The 14,012-nt window shown below is 45.8% G+C and overlaps 1 protein-coding gene across 1 annotated transcript in view; it reads right to left on the bottom strand.

The window, feature by feature from the left end:
* The window catches only part of LOC149441851 (uncharacterized), a 409,050-nt gene that overhangs the window by 21,035 nt on the left and 374,003 nt on the right, over window positions 1–14,012 (bottom strand). The gene's annotated exons all lie outside the window — the stretch shown is intronic.

Genomic DNA, 14,012 nt, shown 5'->3' on the forward strand with positions numbered 1-14,012 from the left:
AGGCTATCCCCTCTTCAGTCTATTATGAATGCTGCTGCAGACTCATCCACCTTACTAACTGCTCCATATCTGCCACCCCTCTCTGCCAATCCCTCCACTGACCTCCACTCAGTGTCCTCCACCCCTCTCTGCCAATCCCTCCACTGGCCTCCACCCCTCTCTGCCAATCCCTCCACTGGCTTCCCATTGCCCAATGGATAAAATTCAAAACATTAACAATAACATATAAAGCCATTTATAACTCCGCCCCAAATTACATCACTGATCTCATCTCTAAATATCACCCAAACCGTCCTCTCAGCTCATCGCAAGACCTCCTACTCTCTAGCTCCCTTGTCTCCTCCTCCCATACTCATCTCCAGGACTTGTCCAGAGCTTCCCCCATCCTCTGGAACTCTCTACCTCAATCTATCAGACTATCACCTACTCTGCTCACTTTTAGGTGATTTCTGAAAACCGATCTCTTCAGGGAAGCCTATCCTGCCCTCAGCTAATAATGGAATCTTCTATTCCTCCTACCAGTCTATCCCCCACAGTTACAACATTTTGTACTACTGGTCCCTCCCTCCTAGATTGTAAGCTCCCAGGATCAGGCCCTCCTAACTCTCTTGTATTGAACTGTATTGTTGCTGTATTGTCTCTCCCTTTATATTTTAAAGCGCTGAGCAAACTGTTAGCACTATATAAATCCTGTATAATAATAATAATTACATCCTCTACTGCCATGTCCAGCAACCTCTCCGATCTCCTTCAGACTGCACGGAACTTCTTCTCTATATTCCAGATCACTTCCTGTCTGTTCCTGACATCACTTCCTATCAGTACCCAACATCACTTCCTGTCTGTACCTGACATCACTTCCTATCAGTACCCGACATCACTTCCTGTCAGTACCCGACATCACTTCCTGTCAGTACCCGACATCACTTCCTGTCTGTATTCCATAGAGAAGTCCTGTCTGGGTAGTAGAAATGAGATCACCATCTTGTGGAGTTCAGAGGAACTGCAGCCCCAGAATGTCCCATCCTTCATATCGGAGAGAGACAGACTACCCAGAAAGAGAGAGAGAGAGAGAGAGAGAAAGAGAACTACCCAGAATGACCCATCCTTCATATCAGAGAGAGAGACAGACTACCCAGAATGTCCAATCCTTCATATCAGAGAGAGAGAGACAGACTACCCAGAATATCACGTCCTTCATATCAGAGAGAGACAGACTACCCAGAAAGAGAGAGAGAGAGAAAGAGAACTACCCAGAATGACCCATCCTTCATATCAGAGAGAGAGACAGACTACCCAGAATGTTCCATCCTTCCTATCAGAGAGAGACAGACTACCCAGAATGTCCCGTCCTTCATATCAGAGAGAGACAGACTACCCAGAATGTCCCATCCTTCATATCAGAGAGAGAGAGAGACAGACTACCCAGAATGTCCCATCCTTCATGTCAGAGAGAGAGAGACAGACTACCCAGAATATCACGTCCTTCATATCAGAGACCGAGAAAAACTACCCAGAATGTCCCATCCTTCATATCAGAGAGAGAGAGACTACTCAGAATGTCCCATTCTTCATATCAGAGAGAGACAGACTACCCAGAATGTCCCGTCCTTCATATCTGAGAGAGACAGACTACCCAGAATGTCTCGTCCTTCATATCAGAGAGAGACAGACTAACCAGAATGTCCCATCCTTCATATCAGAGATCGAGACAGACTACCCAGAATTTCTGAAATTCTGAAGGACCCTCTGCACTCTGCTATATACCCTTTCAAGCAGACTATGCAATAAATAGGGATATTTAGTTCACACATATTGCAGCTTAAGCGTGTATTGCAATATGTATGAACTAATTATCCAGACCTGAACCTTGTAGCTCTCCCCATTGTGTCTTTTCCCCTATGCTAGCATTGTGTCCACAGTAGCATTTGTGTAGGCAGAGCAGAGTAGGACTGGCCATAGAGGGATGACTTTGACGCAGTTGGCAGCTTAAGCATGTATTGCAATATGTGTGAACCAAATATCCCTATTTATTGCATAGTCTGCTGGGAAGGGTATATAGCAGAGTGCAGAGGGGCCTTAGAATTTCTAGTGTTAATATGTGGTTACACCCCTTTAGCACCTGATGGATAAATGCATGCACTAGCTGTTGGGATTTGAGCACAGGGATCTTGTTTGTTGTTTAGACTACCCAGTATGTTCCATCCTTCATATCAGAGAGAGACAGACTACCCAGAATCTCCCATCCAGGGGCGGACTGACCATTTGAAAACTCAGGCACTGCCTGAGGGCCCAGGATCAGTAGGGGGCCCCATGAGATGCCCCTAGTACCTTTTTCATAGGCTTTTTTTAGTTTGGGCAAGGGCACAGGGGCCCCATGATCCCCTATTGCCCGGGGGCCCCATGAGTTGTCAGTCCGCTCCTGCTCCCATCCTTCCTATCAGAGGGAGACAGACTACCCAGAACGTCCCGTCCTTCATATCAGAGAGAGACAGACTACCCAGAATGTCCCATCCTTCATATCAGAGACCAAGACAGACTACACAGAATCTCCCATCCTTCCTGTCAGAGTGAGACAGACTACCCAGAATGTCCCGTCCTTCATATCAAAGAGAGACAGACTACCCAGAATGTCCCATCCTTCATATCAGACAGCCAGCCAGCTCTTGAAGGCTGGTAGGAAAGAACCCTAAGGGTACCTAACGGCTTGACTAGAAGAGGAAAAAGTGCCAAGACACCTCCACAGGAGTAAGCAGAGAGAAGAAATATGGTGCAACCCATATGGTGCACAAAACACCAGCAGGTCATAAGGATGCACAGGGACCCATGTGCCTAAACACCCATCGGTGCCTCTAAGCAAAACTGCCTACATCTAATCACGGAGCATGGTCCAACAAAGCATCCTCAGCTGAGGAGAGGGGAATGGGGGGAAGGGATCCTAGATTGTCTACCTGATTAGGAACAGGAGCAAGGGAAGGAGTCTGGAGGAACTGCACATCGGTCATCAAATGAGAACTTACCCTCCAGTGACCAGGTCCCACAAAGGTCTCCAGGCAGACTCCCTACCTGCTGGGTGAACTAGCAGCAGGACCCAAGCATGATCTTCTTCCTGACAATGTGGAGAGCACAGGGCCATCCAGCAATTAAATCTTCCTGCCAGGTGGGAAATCAACAGCTTTCAGGTACTGAATCAGAAGAGAACCACACGGCAAAATCTTATCTCCGAGGAGGACAGCATAGTGAAACGTAAAACTCTCAGTGCAGTACAGCATAGGGACTAGGCCACTAGACCTGCCACAGAGAAAACTCTCAGACCTTTCCATAGCGGAAGACTCTTCAACATGTGAGGAATTTCCAGTGGAGCTCAGGTCAGAGTACCAAGTCATGGAGGGGATGCTTGATGAGACAGGAACTGTTCTCAGGAAACAAATTGGAGCCCCCAGACTTTCATGGTGAAGGGAAGAAAATACCCCTTTCAGACAAAAAGGCAGACAGGTAATATCTGGAAGTACTTAGTCTAGAGAGACCATTTTTCATGTTTTGCCCCAAGTTCAGGCTCCCAGGCATGAGGGATTGATGACAAGGACTGAGTTACAATTGAAAAAGGGAGTCTAACATATGAGCGTAATTCCTTGGCACCCTACACACCCTGAAAGATGAGGGAGGGAAAATGATCCTGACTTATAAGGGGAGGAATTAGAACCCTAAAGCACAGGTGTCAAACTGGTGACCCTCCAACTGTTGCAAAACATCAAGTCCCATGAGGCATTGCAAGATTCACAGTTACAAGCATGACTCCCAAAGGCAGAGGCATGATGGGACTTGTAGTTTTGCAACAGCTGGAGGGCCGCCAGTTTGACACCCCTGCCCTAAAGGAAATGAGCAACCTTGCCCAGCAGTGACCTTTAAAAAACCCAAGGGGTACGGGTAGTACATCTATAAGGTTTGAAACAACCACGTTAAATCTGTGTCCACTTCACGAGACTGCAATGACCCCAACCAGAGGTAGATTGTTGGAACTCTCAGAGACAGTGACAAGGTCAACATGACCAGCATGAATAGAAGTTTTAGGCCAACTCTGGACCCGAAAGCACTCCTCAGCTAACCAAAACAGTACACCCTGGCCTGAAGAGCACCAGAATGAAAAGCCCAGTGCCCAATGGTTACATTCCAGGCTAGTCTCACATGTACAGTCCAGGAGGGTCTGGCCTCAAAAGCTAGTGCTGAGAAAACACTGATCAGGATAGCTGATCAAGATCATCTGAGTTCACCAAAGAACCTTGATAGATTGATTGATGTCACCAAGGAACCTTGATTGATTGAAACAACCAAGGAACCTTGATTGAGGTCACCAAGAAACCTTGATTGATTGAAGTCACTAAGGAACCTTGATTGAGGTCACAAAGAAACCTTGATTGATGTTACCAATGAACCTGTCACGGTCTGGGTCAGGTTCAGAGACCAGTTGCTACAGCAGTTGTAAGGCTTACCTGAAACCAGCAGGATTGGTACACCAGTGGCCCACCCTGGGAATGATGGAGGCTCACCTGAGGTGCGGGGTCTAAGCATCCACCTGTCTTCCCCAGAGCTCCTAATGGTGGAGATGGATTTGGCTGCATGTGAATGCCAGGTCGCAGATCTCAGGATCACCCCACCAGGGAATGAATAGGCTGGAAACCAAAAGCGGATCAAACAGTTCAGGGATCAAAACAGAAGCGGAGTCAGTCACAAGCCAAGGATCGGTCACCAATGGTAGTAGATAGGATGAGGCAGAATCGTAGTCAGTAGCAAGCCAAAGGTCGATAATGTAGATGAAGACGGCAGCAGGAACAGTAAGTGGGATATTGGCTGGGAAGGCACAATAATCTGGCAAAGAGGAAGTGCAGAGGAATGGCTTATATAGGAAGTTCATGGGAGGAGCAAGGAGTTCAAGGTTCAAGAGAAAACAGGGTCAAGGCAGGATCATCCAAAGAATTGTCAAGGGAGCTGTCCAGAATTCCAGGTGACTCAGTGAGAAGAAACATTGTCTCTCCCTGCAGAAGGCCCAGGTTTGATCCCAGGCTCTGACAGTACTCCCCAACTCACAGCACATCCCCTGGACGTCTTAGGACCAGGCTTGTGTGGAAACCTCTGGTGGAATTATCTTGTTAGTCTAGGAGCATGAACATTTTCCTCAGGCTCCCAAGAATTTTCCTTTTGCCCATATCCTTCCCATTGGACAAGATATTGCAACTTTCTTCTAAACATCCTAGAATCAAGAATCTTCTCCACCACATATTCTTCTTCACCCTGTACCTCAACAGGTGGAGGAGGTAGAAGAATTCTTCCAGAGAAAAGGATTGTCGTGAAATGGTTTGAAAAGCGATACATGAAAAACCGGGTGAATCTTCATACTGTCGGGAAGTTTTAAGCGAAAGGTGACTGGGTTGATCTGAGCAGAAATCTGAAAAGGACCCACAAACTTTTTACCCAACTTAGCAGATGGCACATGTACCTTCAAATTCTTTGTTGATAACCAAACTTTGTCACCCACATGAAACGTAGGAAGTGCTCTCCGGTGTCTGTCAGCCATCTTTTTGTAATATTCCTGAGCTTCCCTCAAAGTCTCAATCAATTTCTCCTGAATCTCCTGCAATGTAGTTAGTCTGTTGGTAACAGCAGGGATTGGAGTTGTGATAGGGAGATCAGGAATAAAAACTGGATGGTAACCGGTGTTTAAGTAAAAAGGGACTTTGAGGTGGAACTATGTTTAGAATTGTTGTATGCAAACTCTGCAGTAGGAAGACAGTCCACCCAGTCATCCTGAAGATAAGTGACAAAGCATCGAAGATACTGTTCCATTGTTTGATTAGTTCTCTCAGTCTGACCATTAGACTGGGGATGAAAAGCAGAGGACAGATTGATTGCAACACCCAAGGCTGAGCAAAAGCTTTTCCAAAATTTCAAAGTAAACTGCACACCTCTGTCAGACACCACATCATCAGGGATTCCATGCAGTTTAAATACTTCTCGAACCATCAGTTCTGCAGTCTGTTCAGCAGTGGGCACCCCCTTCACTGGAACAAAATGGGCCATCTTTGTGAGACGGTCAACCACCACCAAAATGGTGGTCATTTCTTTTGAGGGAGGTAGATCTACCACAAAATCCATAGAAATAGACCCCCATGGTCTCGATGGAACAGGGAGTGGCTGAAGCAACCCCAAAGGAGAGGCTCGGGGAGTTTTATTGTGTGCAAAGGTCAAGCATGAGGCCACATAGCGTTTGACATCCTTCTTGTACCCCGGCCACCAAAAGGAACGTGACAACAGTTCTTCAGGTCTTAGTAACTCCAAAATGCCCAGCAAGTTTGGAATCATGAACCAACTTGAGAGCTTCCACCCGAACAGACTCAGGTACATAAAGATGATGTCCTTGAATCCAAAAGCCATTCTTGTACACCAGGTTCATGTCCCTAGGAGGATCATTGAGAAGTGGGTCATTCTCATACCCCTCTTTGAGAAGACTCAAGAATGTCTTTGCACTTGTGGCCCCTAGGAAGTTCTTTTGTGTTAGGATAGAACATTCGGAGTTGCCCTCCAGGGGAGGCTTGGACAGCATCCTTGATAAGGCATCAGCCTTACCATTCCTCGATCCCGGTCGATATGATATAATAAAATTAAATCTGAAAAAGAATAGAGACCAGCGAGCTTGTCTAGAAGACAATCTCTTGGCCGAACAAATAAATTCCAGATTTTTATGGTCAGTGAGAACAGTTACAGGATGATTAGCCCCTTCTAGCAGATGCCTCCATTCAGAAAAGGCTTCCTTAATTGCCAGTAACTCTTTATTCCCAATGTCGTAATTTCTTTCGGCTGAGGACATCAAACGGGAGAAGAAGGCACAAGGATGAAGCTGCATTTTTTCACCACTTCACTGAGACAGGATCGCTCCCACGGCAGAATTGGAGGCATCCACTTCCACTATAAAGGGTAGTTCAGGATCGGGATGTACCAAGATTGGTGCAGAAGTGAAAAGAGTTTTCAGTTTTTCAAACGCAGCTTGTGCCTCAGAGGTCCACATGAAGGGTACCCCTTTTTTTGTAAGCTGTGTGATTGGAGCTATCACTCTAGAAAAGTTTCTTATAAATTTTCTGTAAAAGTTGGCAAACCTGCCGAAACGTTGAATTTCCTTAACATTTCCAGGTGCTGACCAATCTACCACTGCTTTGATTTTCTCGGGATCCATGCTCATGCCCTCTGGAGAAATGATATAGCCTAAGAACTGGAACTCACATTTCTCCAATTTAATGTAAAGTCTATTTTTCCTTAATCTTTCAAAAACTGTGCAAACATGTGTGCGGTGCTCCTCCCAATTATCGTAAGAGATAAGGATACCATCCAGATAGGCAATCACAAATTGGTCCAACAGATCACGAAAAACATTGTTGATAAAATGCTGAAATGTTGCAAAGTCCAAATGGCATTGTAGCAAACTTGCTCATCAGAGATGGACATGGAGTTCCCCTGTTTTATTAGAAGTATTCCTCAATCCTTTATTCCTTACCCCCACCCTTCCTGAGAGGCACAGGGACAGATGTGTAAGTGTTAAAAGTTGCTGGCAGACTGGAGCAGCAGGGGGTCCAGCACTACAAAGCCCCCCCATAGAAACAGCAGACTCTCTGTCCAAGGGACCTGTTTGATTTCACACCTCGGGCATGGATGGCAGAACCTTCTCAAGAGTTCAAGGCATTCCCCAGAAGCACAAACAAGATAACATTTTTAACAGATCTGGTTTTCCCGTTTCATATCATGGATTATGACAGATGTTGGTTCTAATTCAGAGTTCGCTCGACTGACCCCTCCCTAAACAGCGTATTGGTCAGTTACTCAGAGCCATTCCCCCTGCTGGGGGACTTTTAAAAACTCAGGCTAACAGGCCTAAAAAAAAAAAGCTAAAGAGATCTCCTAATTTTAACATCGTAACAGCAGGAGATCAAAGACCCTTCGCTCTGCAACTTAGATCTGCTTACCTTAATGCTGAACATGACAAGTAACTTAACCTTTTAACTTCTCCCTGTTATCTCTTTGCTGTGCTACTTTCTATGTATATACAGTTGCAAGAAAAAGTATGTGAACCCCTTGGGATTACATGGAGTTTTGCATGAATTGGGCATAAAATGTGCTCTGAACGTCATCTAAGTCACAACAATAGAAAAACACAGTCTGCTGAACATAATACTACACAAACATTAGATGTTGCCATGGTTTAATTGTACATAACATGTAAACATTCACAGTGCAGGGAGGAAAAAGTATGTGAAAATTTGGACTTAATAACTGGTTGACCCTCCTTTGGCAGCAATAACCTCAACCAAATGTTTCCCGTAGTTGCAGATCAGACCTGCACAACGATCTGGAGTCATTTTTGACCACTCCTCTTCACAAAATTGTTTCAGTGTAGCAATATTCTTGGGATGTCTGGTGTGAATCGTTCTCTTAAGATCATGCCACAGCATTTCAATTGGGTTGAGGTCAGGACTGTGACTGGGCCACTCCAGAAGGCGTATTCTGTGCTGTTGCAGCCATTGTTTTGTTGAATGACTTGTATGCTTTGGGTCATTGTCCTGTTGCATCACCCATCCTCTGCGGAGCTTCAGTTGGTGGACAGATGGTCGTACGTTTTCCTGCAAAATGTCTTGATAAACTCTGGAATTCATTTTCCCATCAATGACAACAATCCGTCCAGGCCCTGAGGCAGCAAAGCAGCCCCAAACCATGATGCTCCCTCCGCCATGTTTCACAGTGGGGATGAGGTTTTGATGTTGGTGTGCTGTGCCTTTTTTTCTCCACACATAGTGTTGTGTGTTCTTCCCAAACAACTCAATCTTGGTTTCATCTGTCCACAGTATATTCTGCCAGTAGTGCTGTGGAACATCCGGGTGCTCTTTTGTAAACTTCAAACGTGCTGCAATCTTCTTTTTGGACAGCAATGGCTTCCTCCGTGGTGTCCTCCCATGTACTCCATTCTTGTTCAATGTTTTCCTTATTCATCTTACCGTCCGATCAACAACTGCTGCTAGACTCATACACCTTACCAACCAATCAGCGACTACTGCTAGATTCATACACCTTACCAACCGATCAGGGACTGCTGCTAGACTCATACACCTTACTAACCGATCAGTGACTGCTGCTAGACTCATATACCTTACCAACCGATCAGCGACTGCCGCTAGATTCATACACCTTACCAACCGATCAGCGACTGCTGCTAGACTCATACACCTTACCAACCGATCAGCGACTGCTGCTAGACTCATACGCCTTACCAACCGATCAGCGATTGCTGCTAGACTCATACACCTTACCAACCGATCAGCGACTGCCGCTAGATTCATACACCTTACCAACCGATCAGCGACTGCCGCTAGAGTCATACGCCTTACCAACCGATCAGCGACTGCCGCTAGACTCATACACCTTACCAACCGATCAGCGACTGCCGCTAGACTCATACACCTTACCAACCGATCAGCGACTGCCGCTAGACTCATATACCTTACCAACCGATCAGTGACTGCTGCTAGACTCATACACCTTACCAACTGATCAGCAACTACTGCTAGCCTCACCAACCGATCAGCGACTGCTGCCCCTCTCTGCCAATCCCTTCACTGGCTTCCACTAACCCAACATATAAAATTCAAAATACTAACCACAACTTACAAAGCCATCCACAACACTGCCCCCAGCTACATCACCAACCTCATCCACAGATATCGTCCAAATCACCCACTCCGCTCCTCCCATGATATCCTCCTCTCTAGCTCCCTCATCACCTCCTCCCATGTTCTCCTCCAGGACATCTCCAGAGCCTCTCCCATCCTATGGAACTCCCTACCACAGTATGTCTGGTCAGTCCCCACCCTGTCTGCCTTTAGGTGATCTTTGAAAACTCACTTCTTCAGGGAAGCCTACCCCACCTCCACCTCCACCTAAGAACTGTACTTGAATCACCTCCACCAGATCATCCCTTCTGTATCACCTCCCCCTTCCTTCAGATTGTAAGCTCCTTGAGCCGGACCCTCCTATTCCTTCTGTACTGAAATGTGTTGTAATTGTACCGCCCCCCTTATATTGTACAGCGCTATGCAGACTGTTGGTGTTATATATATCCTGTATAATAATAATCATATACTCCTGACCACTACACTTAGTTTGCAGGGCTGTATATAATAGTCTCCTGACCCCTGCACTCTGGGACATTATTCATGATTAACCGTAAACTGATGACCTGTAAAGGCTTTTGAAGTCACCTATGAGAAATGTTTCATCGTTACACCAACACACACAATTTTGTTTTTTTACTCTTTATTATATTTTTACTTTTAACAAGATTGTAGTCATAAAATCAGAAAATAGTAAAGGCAGAAATCTGATTGGTCAGGAAGATCCCTTGTCTGGAATGTGGGGGCGGAGTCATTATTATTGGTGTACAATACAATACACAACGTGTTCCATTATTATAACAAAGTATTGTAGAAAAGATCCCAACATAGAAAATGGGGAAAAGGAGGAAATAAAGGCGGATATGAAGGGGAATCTGTGTACGGGGAACACCTTAACAATCACCACCATTTTATTCTCCAGGGCCTCTGATGTCACAGAATAGATGTTTGGGGGTTTATCTCATCTTCAGGACCAAAATCTGCATTTTCCCATGTGTGCAAAATCATGCAGAAACAGCTCTGGCAGTGAGAGGGTTAATGTGGGCTAGATGGGATCACTCTGCCGGGGTGACATTAGAGCTCCCCCTAGCTGCAGCCTGGTAATAACATTGCTGGGAGGTCTCTTCATTTCTCTGCTCCATACTTCCCGTCTTTATAGAAACGTCTCCTGACATTTGGGGGTCTATTCATAGAATGTGTAGAACCATTCACCTGGTGAAAGTGCATGTCCATTCCTCCTGTGTGAATGGGGAATGGTGAATGTTAGGAGTCTATTTGCTGAGCGGGATGAATATTTCCCATTGATTTCAAATGAAACGTTGCCCTTGTACACTAGGTGGTGCTGATTACTATGATACTTAGCGCCATCCAAAGGCCAAACAAGCAATTTTGGATTTTAAATCAATGATTGGATTAATGATATGGTATTATTTATTTATGTTCTTCAACTCATAAATGTATGAGTGTGATCTCCGGTATTTGTATGACACCCCCCCTCACATAGCACACTAATAATATGTTGGGGGGGTGATCTCCGGTATTTGTATGACACCGCCCCTCACATAGCACACTAATAATATGTTGGGGTGTGATCTCCGGTATTTGTATGACACCGCCCCTCTCATAGTACACTAATAATATGTTGGGGGGTGTGATCTCCGGTATTTGTATGACACCGCCCCTCACATAGCACACTAATAATATGTTGGGGGGTGTGATCTCCGGTATTTGTATGACACCGCCCCTCACATAGCACACTAATATGTTGGGGGGTGTGATCTCCGGTATTTGTATGACACCGCCCCTCACATAGCACACTAATAATATGTTTGGGGGGTGTGATCTCCGGTATTTGTATGACACCGCCCCTCACATAGTACACTAATAATATGTTGGGAGGGTGTGATCTCCGGTATTTGTATGACACCGCCCCTCACATAGCACACTAATAATATGTTGGGGGTGTGATCTCCGGTATTTGTATGACACCGCCCCTCACATAGCACACTAATAATATGTTGGGGGGTGTGATCTCCGGTATTTGTATGACACCGCCCCTCACATTACACTAATAATATGTTGGGGGTGTGATCTCCGGTATTTGTATGACACCGCCCCTCACATAGCACACTAATAATATGTTGGGGGGTGTGATCTCCGGTATTTGTATGACACCGCCCCTCACATAGTACAGTAATAATATGTTGGGGGTGTGATCTCCGGTATTTGTATGACACCGCCCCTCACATAGCACACTAATAATATGTTGGGGGGGGTGATCTCCGGTATTTGTATGACACCCCCCTCACATAGCACACTAATAATATGTTGGGGGGGGTGATCTCCGGTATTTGTATGACACCGCCCCTCACATAGCACACTAATAATATGTTGGGGGGTGTGATCTCCGGTATTTGTATGACACCGCCCCTCACATAGTATACTAATAATATGTTGGGGGGTGTGATCTCTGGTATTTGTATGACACCGCCCCTCACATAGTACACTAATGATATGTTGGGGGTGTGATCTCCGGTATTTGTATGACACCGCCCCTCACATAGCACACTAATAATATGTTGGGGGGTGTGATCTCCGGTATTTGTATGACACCGCCCCTCACATAGCACACTAATAATATGTTGGGGGTGTGATCTCCGGTATTTGTATGACACCGCCCCTCACATAGCACACTAATAATATGTTGGGGGGTGTGATCTCCGGTATTTGTATGACACCGCCCCTCACATAGTACACTAATAATATGTTGGGGGTGTGATCTCCGGTATTTGTATGACACCGCCCCTCACATAGTACACTAATAATATGTTGGGGGGGTGATCTCCGGTATTTGTATGACACCCCCCCTCACATAGCACACTAATAATATGTTGGGGAGGTGATCTCCGGTATTTGTATGACACCGCCCCTCACATAGCACACTAATAATATGTTGGGGGGTGTGATCTCCGGTATTTGTATGACACCGCCCCTCACATAGCACACTAATAATATGTTGGGAGGTGTGATCTCCGGTATTTGTATGACACCGCCCCTCACATAGCACACTAATAATATGTTGGGGGGGTGTGATCTCCGGTATTTGTATGACACCGCCCCTCACATAGTACACTAATAATATGTTGGGGGGGTGTGATCTCCGGTATTTGTATGACACCGCCCCTCACATAGCACACTAATAATATGTTGGGGGGTGTGATCTCCGGTATTTGTATGACACCGCCCCTCACATAGCTTACTAATAATATGTTGGGGGTGTGATCTCCGGTATTTGTATATCATAAAATGCAGCGCTAAAAGTAAATAAGAAACTGATACATATACAGTGAATAGAGGAATTAGTCCATATAACAGTTGATAATGATAAGTACAAAGTGACTTCAAGTGCTCTCCCTTAGTTCATATTCAGGCGTTGTGCAAAATGGTGCAGAAGGAATGCACACTCACCAGAACGTATAGATAAATAAGCGTTTTGTTAAACATATATTTCCCTCTGGATCGGTAGGAAAAGATCTGTGATGCGATAACTTCCAGGGCTCCTGGATGCTCCTGCCTGTTCCCTCAGAAGGCGGCTGACGGACTTCTCCTTACAACACGCCCTTGTCCAGAGAATGGATGAGTGGCTGAAAGTTGATACTCCCCAGGGGAGTCAAGACAAGGACATACCCATAGTGTAGTAGGTCATAAAGAATTTATTCATAAAAAACGCTACTGGGTGATATACAGCTGTATATAAAACAATGTGTGGACTAACCGTCCAGGTTGAAAGATGGCCGCCGGAGCTCCACGATGCTCCGACGGCGTGACGTCACGGCGTTCTTGGCTCCTCCTACGCGTTTCGTGCACACGCACGTCGTCTGGGGGGAATTGCCCCAATTCGTCGTCTGGCAATTCCCCCCAGACGACGTGCGTGTGCACGAAACGCGTAGGAGGAGCCAAGAACGCCGTGACGTCACGCCGTCGGAGCATCGTGGAGCTCCGGCGGCCATCTTTCAACCTGGATGGTTAGTCCACACATTGTTTTATATACAGCTGTATATCACCCAGTAGCGTTTTTTATGAATAAATTCTTTATGACCTACTACACTATGGGTATGTCCTTGTCTTGACTCCCCTGGGGAGTATCAACTTTCAGCCACTCATCCATTCTCTGGACAAGGGCGTGTTGTAAGGAGAAGTCCGTCAGCCGCCTTCTGAGGGAACAGGCAGGAGCATCCAGGAGCCCTGGAAGTTATCGCATCACAGATCTTTTCCTACCGATCCAGAGGGAAATATATGTTTAAC

Source organism: Staurois parvus, unplaced genomic scaffold, assembly GCF_062004578.1.
Source record: "Staurois parvus isolate SC_StPar_1 unplaced genomic scaffold, SC_StPar_1.0 ptg000941l, whole genome shotgun sequence".
Taxonomy (NCBI): Eukaryota; Metazoa; Chordata; class Amphibia; order Anura; family Ranidae; genus Staurois; species Staurois parvus.